The following is a 12,473-nucleotide window of genomic DNA, read 5'->3' as shown; positions in this document are numbered from 1 at the left end:
ACTGACAAAAGCTTTACTTTAATTACAATTATTTTGAGAGAGGAAAAGGACATGAATATATTGCTGTTTGCCTGAAACCACATTTCTGCCTTACAGTTTTGAATATATTTGGATATATGTAGATTAAAACAATCAGTGCTCCCAGTCTCTTGCCAAAGTGTAGGGATCAAAATTGTGTGCATCACTCAAAAATGTGCAACATGTTCCTCATTTCTTCTCACAGGTTTTATCCAGCTGAGGTCCTCAACATAAACTGTTCTTGCTGTAAGGTTTATTAATTTTGCCGTGTCTTGATGCCTTTTTTTCTGTGTGTTGTAAGATATCTGTGTACACTCAACTCCTTTTTATGTGTAGACATAAGTTTTTACTTTTTACCTTTTATGATGCATAGATTTGTATTTTTATTGCGTATATGTTATTGACTCCACTTGACCTAACTTTGCTGCCCTCTTGGCCAGGTCACCATTGAAAAATAAGTTTTAACTCTATTGTTTTAAAAAGGTGTATTTAAAAAAAATGAAAAAAATACTTGCAGTGCCTTTTAAGAGTATTCACCCCCTTGGCTTTTTTGCAGAACTGTAATGGAAACACTTTTTTATGCAGCTATATTGCAGCTTTCCTGTTTTCATTCACTAACATTTATTTATTTATGTATTTATGTATTTATTATTGTTATTATTATTAATTCAATGAAATAATATATATTTTTGTAAAACAAAAATAACACAATTTTAAGGTTTGTGTGTATGTGTATTTACGCCTTTATGAAGCCCCTAAAAAACACCAGGTTCTACCAATAACCTTCAAAAATCATATAATTAGTTACATAAAGTCCACCTGTGTTCAGTCACATGATCTCTGTATATATATACACCTGTTGTGGAAGGCCCCACAGTCTGCAGCACCACAAAGCAATGGGTGCCACAAAGCAAGTGGCACCATGAAGACCAAGGAGCTCCTCAAACAGGGCAGGGTGAAGTTCTGGAGAAGTACAGATCAGAGGTTTTTTTTTTTTTTTTTTTTTTTTTTAAAGTAAAAAGTATCAATATCATTCAAGAAATGAATTTATTGGCTGAATTAATCAACATGATTTGCTTTTCTTTTATTTTGATGTTTTCAAGCTAACACTCTACTTCAACGAGTTGTCCTGCATACTCTGTGATTATCTATGGCAGGTTGAGTTCAGACAGTGTGTTCAGGTGTGTGTGTGCATGTGTATGGTCTAACAACTGAGATGCTACTTGGAAAGAAAGGGCTGATCGAATATGCTGACATGAGAAGGATCACCTGGAAACACTGAGAATGTTGTAGTTGCAGAGATCAGTTCACTCACAGGGTCAGTCATGTACATAAATGTACTTTTACTGCTTTTACCTTATGCTCATTTCCGTAAAGATTCATTTTCGCCTTGCTTTGCTACAAGTTTCTCCACAGACTTGCGGCATCACCCAGACAGACATTTATAAAAGGAAGTGAGATCATTCTTTAGTCTCATGTGGCTCTAACCAGGAGAAGCGTTTTCTCTGGAAACACTAATTTCAAATGCTTAGACAAGACAAACACACAGTGGGTGAAACAGAGGGACTGAGAAAGCGGCATTATCATTTACCAGTTGCCTTATAAATCCTAGGACAGTTGTTTTAGTGCTGCTGACTAGGAAGGACGAATGTAAGCATTACAAGCACAGACATGCTTTATGTTCCCTATTACACTGACTAATTGAATGTTTGTCTATGTCTAATGAGGTGGGCTGCCCCTGGAGTATTTGTATATCTGTGTGTGTGCTGAGTCTGTTTGTGTTTGTCTGTTTTCGACAGATTCAGTGGTGCACTGCAATTTTGGTCACAACTTCAGCCGAATAAAATTATACCTTAGTCCAAACACAAGTTAGTTTTTTTTGCTATGGCAGATGGAGGTGATGATAATATTGAAAGCTATCAAAATCACAGAAGTCGTTTCACGTGATTGAGAAACCAGTACAGGTATAAATACACTGAAATGTCGTTTTTTATTCCTTTTATGAGTAATTACTTTAAATACGCGTGTGCCTCAACCAAGTAATCATGGAAATAATAGCGTATTTCTATTTCTATTATTAACTGGTGGTAGAGTAAAAAGGTTAGCCAATCTTATCATCTTTCAAACTGGCTACCAAACTGTCACTCATCTGGCCATCATCATTAAACAGTGTGGCAATCAAAAGCTAGCAGTTCAACCCAGCTGCCTCTCAGGAGCAAAGAGGATGTGCAGCCTGAAATTAAAGACATGTGGCTTGGCCAGAGAGGAACCCTATAAGCCTTGTGTCGCTCTGTTTCTCGCACAAGCAAATTCAAACACAGGTCTTAATTTTTGCAAATTTTGGCAGCATTACTGTGACCATGAGGTCCCACATGGTCACTGGACCCCTCAAACAATAACCAAAACCTCAACAAGGTACGGAAGCCCTAAGCGGACGTGTTTTTTTTTTTTTTTTTTTAAGCCGTTTTCTCGATATAACGAGATATTATCTCGTTATAACAAGATATTATCTCGTTATCTCGAGAAAACGGAGTTTGTTTTCCTGAGATATTAGCTCGTTATCTTGAGAAAACGAACTTTGTTTTTTGGTTTGTTTTTTTAAACTTTATTGAATGAACGTCAGAAGAAGAAGTGGCGGGTGGATGATGTGACAGCAGGTGCCGTGCGGTGTTCAGCGCGGACAAATGCGTGCAGGTTCTCGCCCCTGCACGTACCAAAAAGCACCGGAGCAACAGTATAATAATCTAGTTATGATTACTGATGAATTTGGGTGATGTGTTCCTGTAATAATCATCTTACCTTGCGCATTTGTCCGCGCTGAACACCGCACGGCACCTGCTGTCACATCATCCACCCGCCACTTCTTCTTCTGACGTTCATTCAATAAAGTTAAAAAAAAAAAAACAAAGTTCGTTTTCTCGAGATAACGACTTAATATCTCAGGAAAACAAAGTTTCTTTTTCTCGAGCTAACGAGATAATATCTCAGGAAAACAAACTCAGTTTTCTCGAGATAACGAGATAATATCTCGTTAACGAGATATTATCTCGTTATCTCGAGAAAACGGCTTGTAAAAAAAAAAAAAAAAAAAAAAACACGTCCGCTTAGGGCTTCCGTAACAAGGGATCAAAAGCTATCAGTGCTTTAATCAGTGTCAATGCATTCATCCAACTCTTCACCTGGGTTAACCCTTTAAAACCTGTTTTAAAATCAGTTTCCTTGTGCTGTGGTCAGACACCTCTCACAAGCTATTGCTCCATGGAGGACTCAGGTGGAAGAGCCCAAGTACAAGCTCACATCTACAGTGTTAAAACAGACAGAAATGATCACCACTGCTGATTTTTTTTTCGTTTTGTTTTTGTTTTTGTTTTTTTTTTTTACAAATCTAAAAGATTGTTAATGCTGTCAGAACTACCAGATGTTTGGATTTTTTGAATAATAAATCTCTCTAGCCTTGCACATCTGAGTCCTTGCCATCTTTTCCATTTGTTTTTAAAGCCTTAATTCATTTTGTAGTTAGGATAAGTTGCATGACATTTTTAGGTTAATGTTCTGTAAATTTGCCAAACGTACAAATGGCCCATGCTTTAGGGTGGCGCTGTCCACCAGCTACAGCATATAACACACTGACATACATGAGTATCTCATATAGCCCCACAGAGCCACAGCTGTCCCTTTAAATTTTCTTTTTTGCAGTGAATTCACATTTCTGCAATTTCAGATGACAAATAAAAATGCAGTTTCCTGCAGAGAATATGAGTGAATGCTGAGGGCTAAAGTTAATTGCAAAGCATTGCTGAAAATTGAAAAATGTTAAACCCCCAATGCATTGTTCTGCACTGCTGAGAAACCTGGAAGTTGGAATGTAAAACTGGCTGTGCAGTACCTAAAGAAACTTTCTGCATTACAGAAGCATGACTTTCAGGAGACAAGAGGCACTGCGCTGTCCAAGCTGTGTGTGTGTGTGTGAGTGTGAGAGAGAGTTTAGAATGGAACTGAGAGAGGGGTACAGAAGAAGAGGATGAACTGCTTCACACAATGTTTCTGTCAGTTATCAATAACTTACTCAAAATGTCGCGTCAACACTTTTTGACCCACCTAAGCCTTCTTGATCATTTCTAGCTTGATCAATCGTCAGTCAGTTAGATGGCATGGTTCCTATTAACATAACAGATGTGTATTGAAAAATAATTTTAAAAAACCCAATTTTAAAAAAGTCATAAGAATATTGTACATGATAAAATATTTATGCAAAATGAATCCTATAATATTACTGTTGACTGAAGAAAACACAATTACCAATTCTGCTTATACTTGCCAGCATAAGAGTCCTATGAGTGTGAATTGATCCTCTTGTTACCTGACAAGAAATCCCATATGAAAAAACATTGGTGAATGTCAGAATCTTGAAAATCACACAAATGGATTTTAGGAATTTTTCTTTTCAGGAAAGTTGGTGAATGAGGTTCAGTGATCCCACATAATACTTTTTAATCTGCAGGAGGATTATTATAAAAACAATGTGTGTGGTGAATTGACAAATGGACATGCACTTGTATAATGCTTCTCTAGTCATTTTTGACCACTGAAAGTACTTTCACACTACAAGTCACATTCACACACATTCACACACTGGTGTCTGAGGTTACCGTACATGGTGCCACCTGCTTCTCAGTTTTTAACTATTCACACAGTCACTCACACACTGATGGAACAGCCATCAGGAGAGAAATTTAGGGTTGTATTGCCCAAGGATTAAGCCTACCTCTGAGCCACAGCCGTTATTGTGTGTGTGTGTGTGTGTGTGTGTGGGTGGGTGTGTGTGTTTGTGTATCTGTGTGTGTTTGTAAGGTAAGGTAGGGTAGATTCATTGGTAATTTTTTTAAACAAAATTTTAAAAAAGGAAATTTCATTTGTCCTTGATCCTGCTACATCTTTGAGTTGAAAGTTGAGTTGATTAGAATCAGCAGCTACTATGAAGATTCCGTCCGGTTGCCTGTTGATGTTGCTGCTGATGGCATCATTCAATTCCAGCAGTGCATTTTTTGAAATTGCATCAGAGTCCTTATGGCTCCCAACAATGTTTGGGGTTTGGGCATGTGCGTTGTTTTGGGGTTTTTTGCACCCAAATTGCCTAAGGGGTTCATTTTATGTTTTTTGGGTATTTTCGTGGGCTATCATAGTGAAGAGTTTTCCATCAGTATTTCCTCCCATTGCTATTCTCATTCTTCTTTCCACAGACTCAAACCTGTTCAATGGTACAATGGTACTTGTGTCACTTCATTACTGTCTGTATATGATGAGGCTCTCTGGACAAGTTCAAACAGGAATCCTCTTTACTTTTCCCTCTTACAATTATTGCTATCCACTGAGCAGCCTGGTTGTCTGCTCTGGCTTGTTTGTCAGCTGGTGTTGCTGTTTTGTGGATGATTTCTTATAGATGGAACAGAAATTTAAATACAACACTTTTATTTATGACAAAAAAATAAAAAATGCAGCTTGAACATGGTACATCTGAAGTTCCTACCCAACCTTCCATTTCCCAACCTCTGGATCATTATTAACTTTACAGCCAGACATTTTTAGAAAAGTCTTAGATTTATAACTTAGATCTATAAGATTGGTGCAAAAACAAGTGTTGCATTAAATCATTGTTCAGTGCAAGCTGTTATATCTCTCTGCTATCATGTCTGTGTGTGTGCCAGATTTGATTCTCCAGCAAATTCCGAATAAAAGAAGATGAAAAAATATGTACAGTTCTGTTCGAGTGTGACTCGCACCGAGTGACTCAGATGGTTCAGTCCACGGGGGGGACTGAACCATCTGAGCTTGTCCTCACAGAGAATTTCGTTGAAGAACTGAATTGAACAAATATGATCATAAACTGGACAGGCCTCAATTATAAACACACACATACACACACACACACACACACACACCTTCAATGATAGTGATTTACCTGTCTAGCCAAAAACCTGCTCGTTCTTGGAGGACATTAGGGCTGAAAATCATGTTGAGTAGTTGTGAGGCATGACATCATAGTTGTGTGTGTGCTTCTTCTTTAATATCCACGGTTCAGGTGTATTTGCTTTTCAACATGTACACTGTTTAATTGTTGGTTGCACATTAATGTGGATGACTGCATGGAGCCACATTCACAGTATTTGTCCATTCTGAGAGTATGTGTGTGCATATGTATCTTGAGCTCAGGGTTGTCAGAGGACCCGCGTCATCTGAGGACACGGCTCTTTCTTAATAAGCAGGAAGTGGAGGAGAGCGCTGATGTCAGCAGTCTGGGGGAGCTGCAGCACACACACACACACAGACTGTCCTGGTGTGTGTTTACAGCAGCACAATCCATCCACTCCATATCTTTGGTCCTGAGCCTGTATTATCATATCAGCACTGATCTTAAAAGCCACACATGTTGTAGCACTAACTATTTAGAAGCTCAATTTATTGAATCTAACTTATCCCCATAGGACCTGTGCATATCTGTGTGAGTTTTTGTTTGTTTGTTTTGTTTGTTTTTGCATCTCTCTGCATGTGTGTGTGTGTGTGTGTGTGTGTGTGTGTGACAAGCAGACTAGTAAGTGTCAAGACTCGTCTGGGTTAAGGTCATGTTTTTGTTATTGCACATTTTTGTCTTCCTGTTTTATTTTGTGTGTGCTTACCTTCTCATCTCGTTTCAGGTGTCTTGACTTCCTGCCCTCTTGTTCTCCTCTGTGTGCTGATTACAGCAGCCCTGCCCTGATTGTTTTCACCTGTGTCTCTTTGTCTCCCCTTCCCTTGAGTATTTAAGTCTTGTGCTTAGTGTTAGTCTTTGCAAGTTCGTCTTGTGCTTCACGTCAAGAGTTCCAGCATTCTCCCTTGTGAGTTATTGTTCTAGTGGTTTTTGATCCTAGCCTAATTTTTGACTTGCCTTTGCCTCTCAGCCCTTCTGGTACCTTTGCTACTGTGACTGTCTTCCTGGTATTTTGACCCTGGCCTGCCTGACTCTGAGTTTGGACTGTTGTAATAAATATTTGTTGTTTTTGGAACTTCATTCTGAGCTGAGTTGTGCATCTGAGTCTCTAAGTCATATCAGTAAGGAAGGTAAAGCAGATTACTGGCTCATAAATGTAAGAACAGTTAAAAAAAAAAAAAAAAAACAGGAACATGAAAGCACTTGTTCCTTAGAGCAATCTACTTTTTTACTCATGTGTTCGTTGTACAGCCTTAATTCCGACCCCTGCCTGCTCCAGACACGGGGGGGGGGGGGGGGGGGGGGATAAAAAATAGCAAAGTTTTGCATTGCATGGATCTTAGGAAAAGGCCCCGGTGAGATTTATGAGTGCTCTCTTTGAGTGATTTATGTGTCTGTTTGTGTGTGTGTGTGTGTGTGTGTGTGTGTGTGTGTGTGTGTGTGTGTGTGTGTGCGTGCGTGTGTGTAAATGTTGTGCTCTACTTTTAAAGTCATGCCACCAGCTGTCCATTTCCTGCATCCAAGGCTTCTCATTTGAATCACACAACATCTGTGACACACTTGAACATTTTAAAGTCCCTCCATCTTCCCTACAACTCATCATGTGTTATTATTGTAATTACTCTGATTTTGGGGTTAAAAGAACCTAATTAATTTTCTACAGTTTAGTTTGAAAGGTTAATACAGTTTAGGTGTTTTCTACATAAAATTCTGCACAGGCGTCTGAAGGCAATGATGAGCAATAAGGACGTGTGTCCACATAGTGTTTTTTAACTACTGTCACATATTGGGTGGTGATCAAGTATAGTGCGGTGCCATTAAAACCATTTGTTTTTTAGGCATTATTAAGGTCCAACAAGCTTTCATCCCCAATGTTGCTGCTTTGCAGTGGACTTCTGCATCTACATATCATGCTCCAGGTATCCCTCTGTGTCTGCTTTTGATGTGTTGTCAACATAAGCACAAGGCAACCAACACTGGAACAACAAAAGCACATGCTGGCAGGAATTGTTAGGATTAGGTGACAAGGGCACATGGTAGGGTTTAGAAAAAGAACATCAAATTCATAAGGGAAGTGAACACAAAAAGTCCAGATTTTGTCGGACCCATACACCACCTATCCTGCTCGTCCTGCCTGCACTATATGAACCTTCCTGCTTGTGTTTTACTTTGTTATTGGCAGCATTTCAACCTGCCGCCGTCCAGTAGTATGTCATGCAGTAGCAACAGGTACCCTCCAGCCACATTCTCACCTCACGCCATCCATCTGCATTATTACATTTCTATGACAGGTGCTGTCCACTCGTCTGGCGGACACTATGTACCATTCTGTCCGTCCGCTTTCTTAGTTGATGCTGTCCAGCGGCATATCATGCAAACGTAAATGTTTACTTTTGGCGTTGGGATTTTATGGCAAAAGCACTGCAAAAATGGTGGCATTTGCCGACTTTGAAATGAGAACAGGCGATACACTTACAACAACGCTCCCTGCTTGAACCGTAATGTCTTTGTTCTCATTATCAGAGATTCAGCTCAGACGGACTGAAACCTGATTGTTTTTGTGTGATTTTTTAAAAACTTTTATTAGGGCTGTCAAGGATTTTTTTTAAATTGCAATTAAACATGGGCTTTCAATAATTTATAGCAATGATTAGCATTTTTAAATCACATGTTTTTGATTCCATTATTTGCATTACAAAACCGTTTTGAAGTCCATATTGACAAAGTAAAGCAATTCTTACCAGGCTGTATTGATTAGGAATCAAATGACAGCAAAAAAACTGTATGGGATTATCATAAAGTGGGCATGTCTGCAAAGGGGAGACCTATGAACCCATTTTCATTCAGATATCTTGAAGTCAGAGGTCAAGGAACTCTTGTGGGAAAAAAACAAACATTTTTGCCATTTTTTGTATCGCCAAAATTGTGGGGGCGAGATCCATGAGAGTTACTTCCAGCATCTGCTGGCAAAACTGGCCACATGACCTTCTCCATTTTTGGGGGGGGGGCATTTTATGCCGACATTGAAATGATGTAGTTTTGTTGCTGTAGTTTCAAATCACCTCCGTACAAATCACTCTGCTCTCTGATCCTGGCTTCTCCACATTCTTTGATCTACCATCTTTTGTACTACAACTACCAATCCCAGCGACCCCAAAATTACACACAGGGAGTGTGAGAGTGCCCCCTTGTGCCATGCGTTTCTTTTAGTTTTTTATTTTAGAAATGTTGTAACAATTTTCTGTGAGATGTTTTATGGTAGATGTATGGAATTTTCACCAAAAGTGTTCAGTTTATTTGATAGCACCAGGATATGTGTGTGTATTTGTATTTTTCACGATGAAGGTAAGAGGTAGAACCAGAAGAAATGATTCCTGTTATAAAATGTGGGATGACAAAACATGCTGGCCCTTGGCATCTGGCTAGGTTAGAATTTTTGAGAGGTAAGTTTGAATATGGTAGCATGTTGGGGATATGTAGGCAGGGTTTTCCCAGCATCCCTGGGGAGATTGTGTTTTGGAGTGTATTTAGATGTGTACAAAGTCATCCAGGTGTTGCCTGTCATGTTTTGTTTTGCATTAGTGTTTTTTGTATGTGTTTCTGTTCACATACAACTGTTGTTAGGCTTAGAGACACTTTTGTTGTACCATGAGTTGAGTCCGTCTCACGGTTGAAGACATCCCACCTGTTTATCATAGCAATGTTATGGAAAAGTCTGCAAATGCAATGAAAAAGCACTTTCTGGTTCAAAACTTTAATCTCCTTATTTTCTTTGCACAATACCCAGTATTTCTACAATATTAGTTTCTAGTTAAATAATGTAAACTTAAGGGTTAGTGGTAGGTAGCATCATATATGCCACGAATCACATCCTCATTTATAGTGAAAAATGAAGTCAGTATAATGGCTTATTGTAATGTTTGGCTTCTTATGCTCTCTACAATGTCAGGTTGTAGGGTACAAATAAATGTTGCATTGGTTGGTTTGTCTTGTGATGGTAGTTGAGGTTTGTGGGGGCATTCCTTGAAGGCTTTATATGGAATTTGGCTGCAGCTTTACATGTCTCAGCAATAGTTCCGCACATAACTGTATAAAATGCCAAAGTCTAATTTTTCCGTTTACACAAGCAACACTGTGTGCACATTCAGAATGACTTTATGCAGAACACTTGTGACTTCAAAGCTCCTGTTCAGCAGATGTGCAGTTGGTGGATGTTCAGCCTACATGGCTTTGGTGGCAAAGACTGCTCAATTACTCAGTGTAAATCCCTGAGGTCTGACTTTATACATTAATACCCATTCATTAGTGTTAGCAGCATATCTATAAATCTCTATATAATCCCTGCTCTCTATTGTCTTCTTTTTTTATCTCTAGCTTGGTATCACTTTCTCTGATGCTAATGTTCAGGTAATAAGTATCAGCAAATGAAATGTCTTAAAGCAATGAAATGTCTTTATCATTTTTCTTCACGTGAATACCAAGCTGCACCAGCTGACATTAATGTCTCTGGTGAGAGCCCTGTCCTTAGCCTCAGCCACAGCATTGCATATCAGTAACACAATTTCACTCTCATAATGTTCATGTGATGACTGCCTTGAAGATACCTTAGTGCAGGGATAGCCAACCAGTCAGAGGCTAAGAGCCACAATTTTTACCGTGTGACTGCAAAGAGCCACATCATACACATGGGCACACATGAACTGCCCCCATCCCTTCCCCTCACTCTCTCACTCTCTCTTACACACACAGAGACCCTTGCTCTGCCAGATTTACTGTAAATGTCACACATCAACATGATAATGACAAAAATTGACTCCCACAGAACTAAGACCACAGGCCAGTCATTTTCAACAATGAACACTGTGGGCACTGTCTCACAAACAAACTCTCGGTTCAATGTTCAGTTCATGTCTACAAACAAAAATATAACTTCAAATCTGGTTTATAGTCAGTTGTTGCCACTGGAAGCAATTCCTTCATGTGTGTCTGTCAGAACAGATCGATGCTTTGATTTCACATGTTTCAGAGTAGAAAAAACAGACTCGCAGACGTATGTTGACCCAAACATTGACAGTATCTTAAGCACAGCTCGTTTGACATTTGGGTCCATTTCTGTTGGTACACTTTTCTAGAATTCAATGGTCCCTTCTCTCAAAGCAGGTTTCAGTTGGTCCTCTTCACAAAGACTGATCATCTCCAACTCAGCCGCAGCCTCATCTGTGACCAGCGGGGTTTTCAAACAGCCCGTCTCCACATTAAACAGGTCAACGAGGAACGTAATCTGTGTCCTTTTCAGTTGAAGATCACAGAACCGAGTCACAAAGCTTTTGTGCAGGTTTTCAGCCATTGTTGCATTTTTGGCTGTTTGCTTATTCAGGACAGCGCCGGTGACTTGCCCACTAGCTTTTAGCAGTGAATAAGCGTCTTGAACAGCTTCAGTTTGTTGGCAAACGCAAACACACTTTGCACCAGGTCAGGCAGTATTTTTTACTTACCCTGCAGGGTCAGGTTCAGTCTGTCCAAGTGACACAGCGTGTCGACCAAAAAAGCCGGATCCATAATCCACTCTGAGGTCTGAGACCTTGGGATAGTGATCCGTCTCTTCCATGAACAGTTTCACGGCATCCAAAAGCTCAAAGAAGCGACAAAGTACCTTGCCTTTTGACAGCCACCTCACAGTGCAGTGCAGCGGCAGGTCACCTGGAAGGCCTTGGTCCAGCTCAGCAATGAGATTTTTGAATTGCCTGTGGTTAAGCGCATGTGTGTGTGGACGATTTCTGTCACAGGTTTCATGACGTTGTCTAAATTCAATGATTTAGACACAAGTTGCTCCCTGTGGATGAAGCAGTGGAAATTCCAAAACTCGGGAAAAGTTTGGTCAACCTCACGCAGCCCCACAAGCCCCTTCACAGATACGATCATGGCTGGCACTCCATCCGTGGCTATCGCAGTTCGATATGAGCAGATTTGCTTTCACAAATGCAGCCATCATTTTTTCTTTCACATCTATGCCACGGGTTCTGTCTTTTAATGGCACAATATCAAGGAGTTTTTCTTTGATCACACAATCTTTTGACACAGACCACGCAAATATTGCCAGCTGAGGCTTGTCTTGTATGTCACAACATTCATTCAATGTGACGCTAAAATACTCGCAGGCTTGAAGGTCGGAGTGCAACTGTGATTCAGTAGCCATGTTAATGTCCAATATTCTGTTTTAAACCATGTGGCGGGACGGTTGGATGTCTGGTACCATTCGTTTTAGTTTGTTGTTTTCAGGAGACAAGATTTCAACAATGTCACTGGGGCATGTTTTGATTAACTCCCCCTCATTGTATGCTTTTTAGCCCATGCAATGTTCCAAGCAAGTTGATATGATGCAAGCGTTACGATCTCTGAGTGCTTCATAAATGTTTGGAACAACTGTGTCTGCTTTTCTGCCTGACCTTTCAAAGTGACCAACTTGTGCTTGCGAAGGTCAGTCCCCTTT

The sequence above is a fragment of the Plectropomus leopardus genome, chromosome 4 (genome assembly GCF_008729295.1).
Source record: "Plectropomus leopardus isolate mb chromosome 4, YSFRI_Pleo_2.0, whole genome shotgun sequence".
NCBI lineage: Eukaryota > Metazoa > Chordata > Actinopteri > Perciformes > Serranidae > Plectropomus > Plectropomus leopardus.
This window is presented reverse-complemented; position numbering follows the sequence as displayed.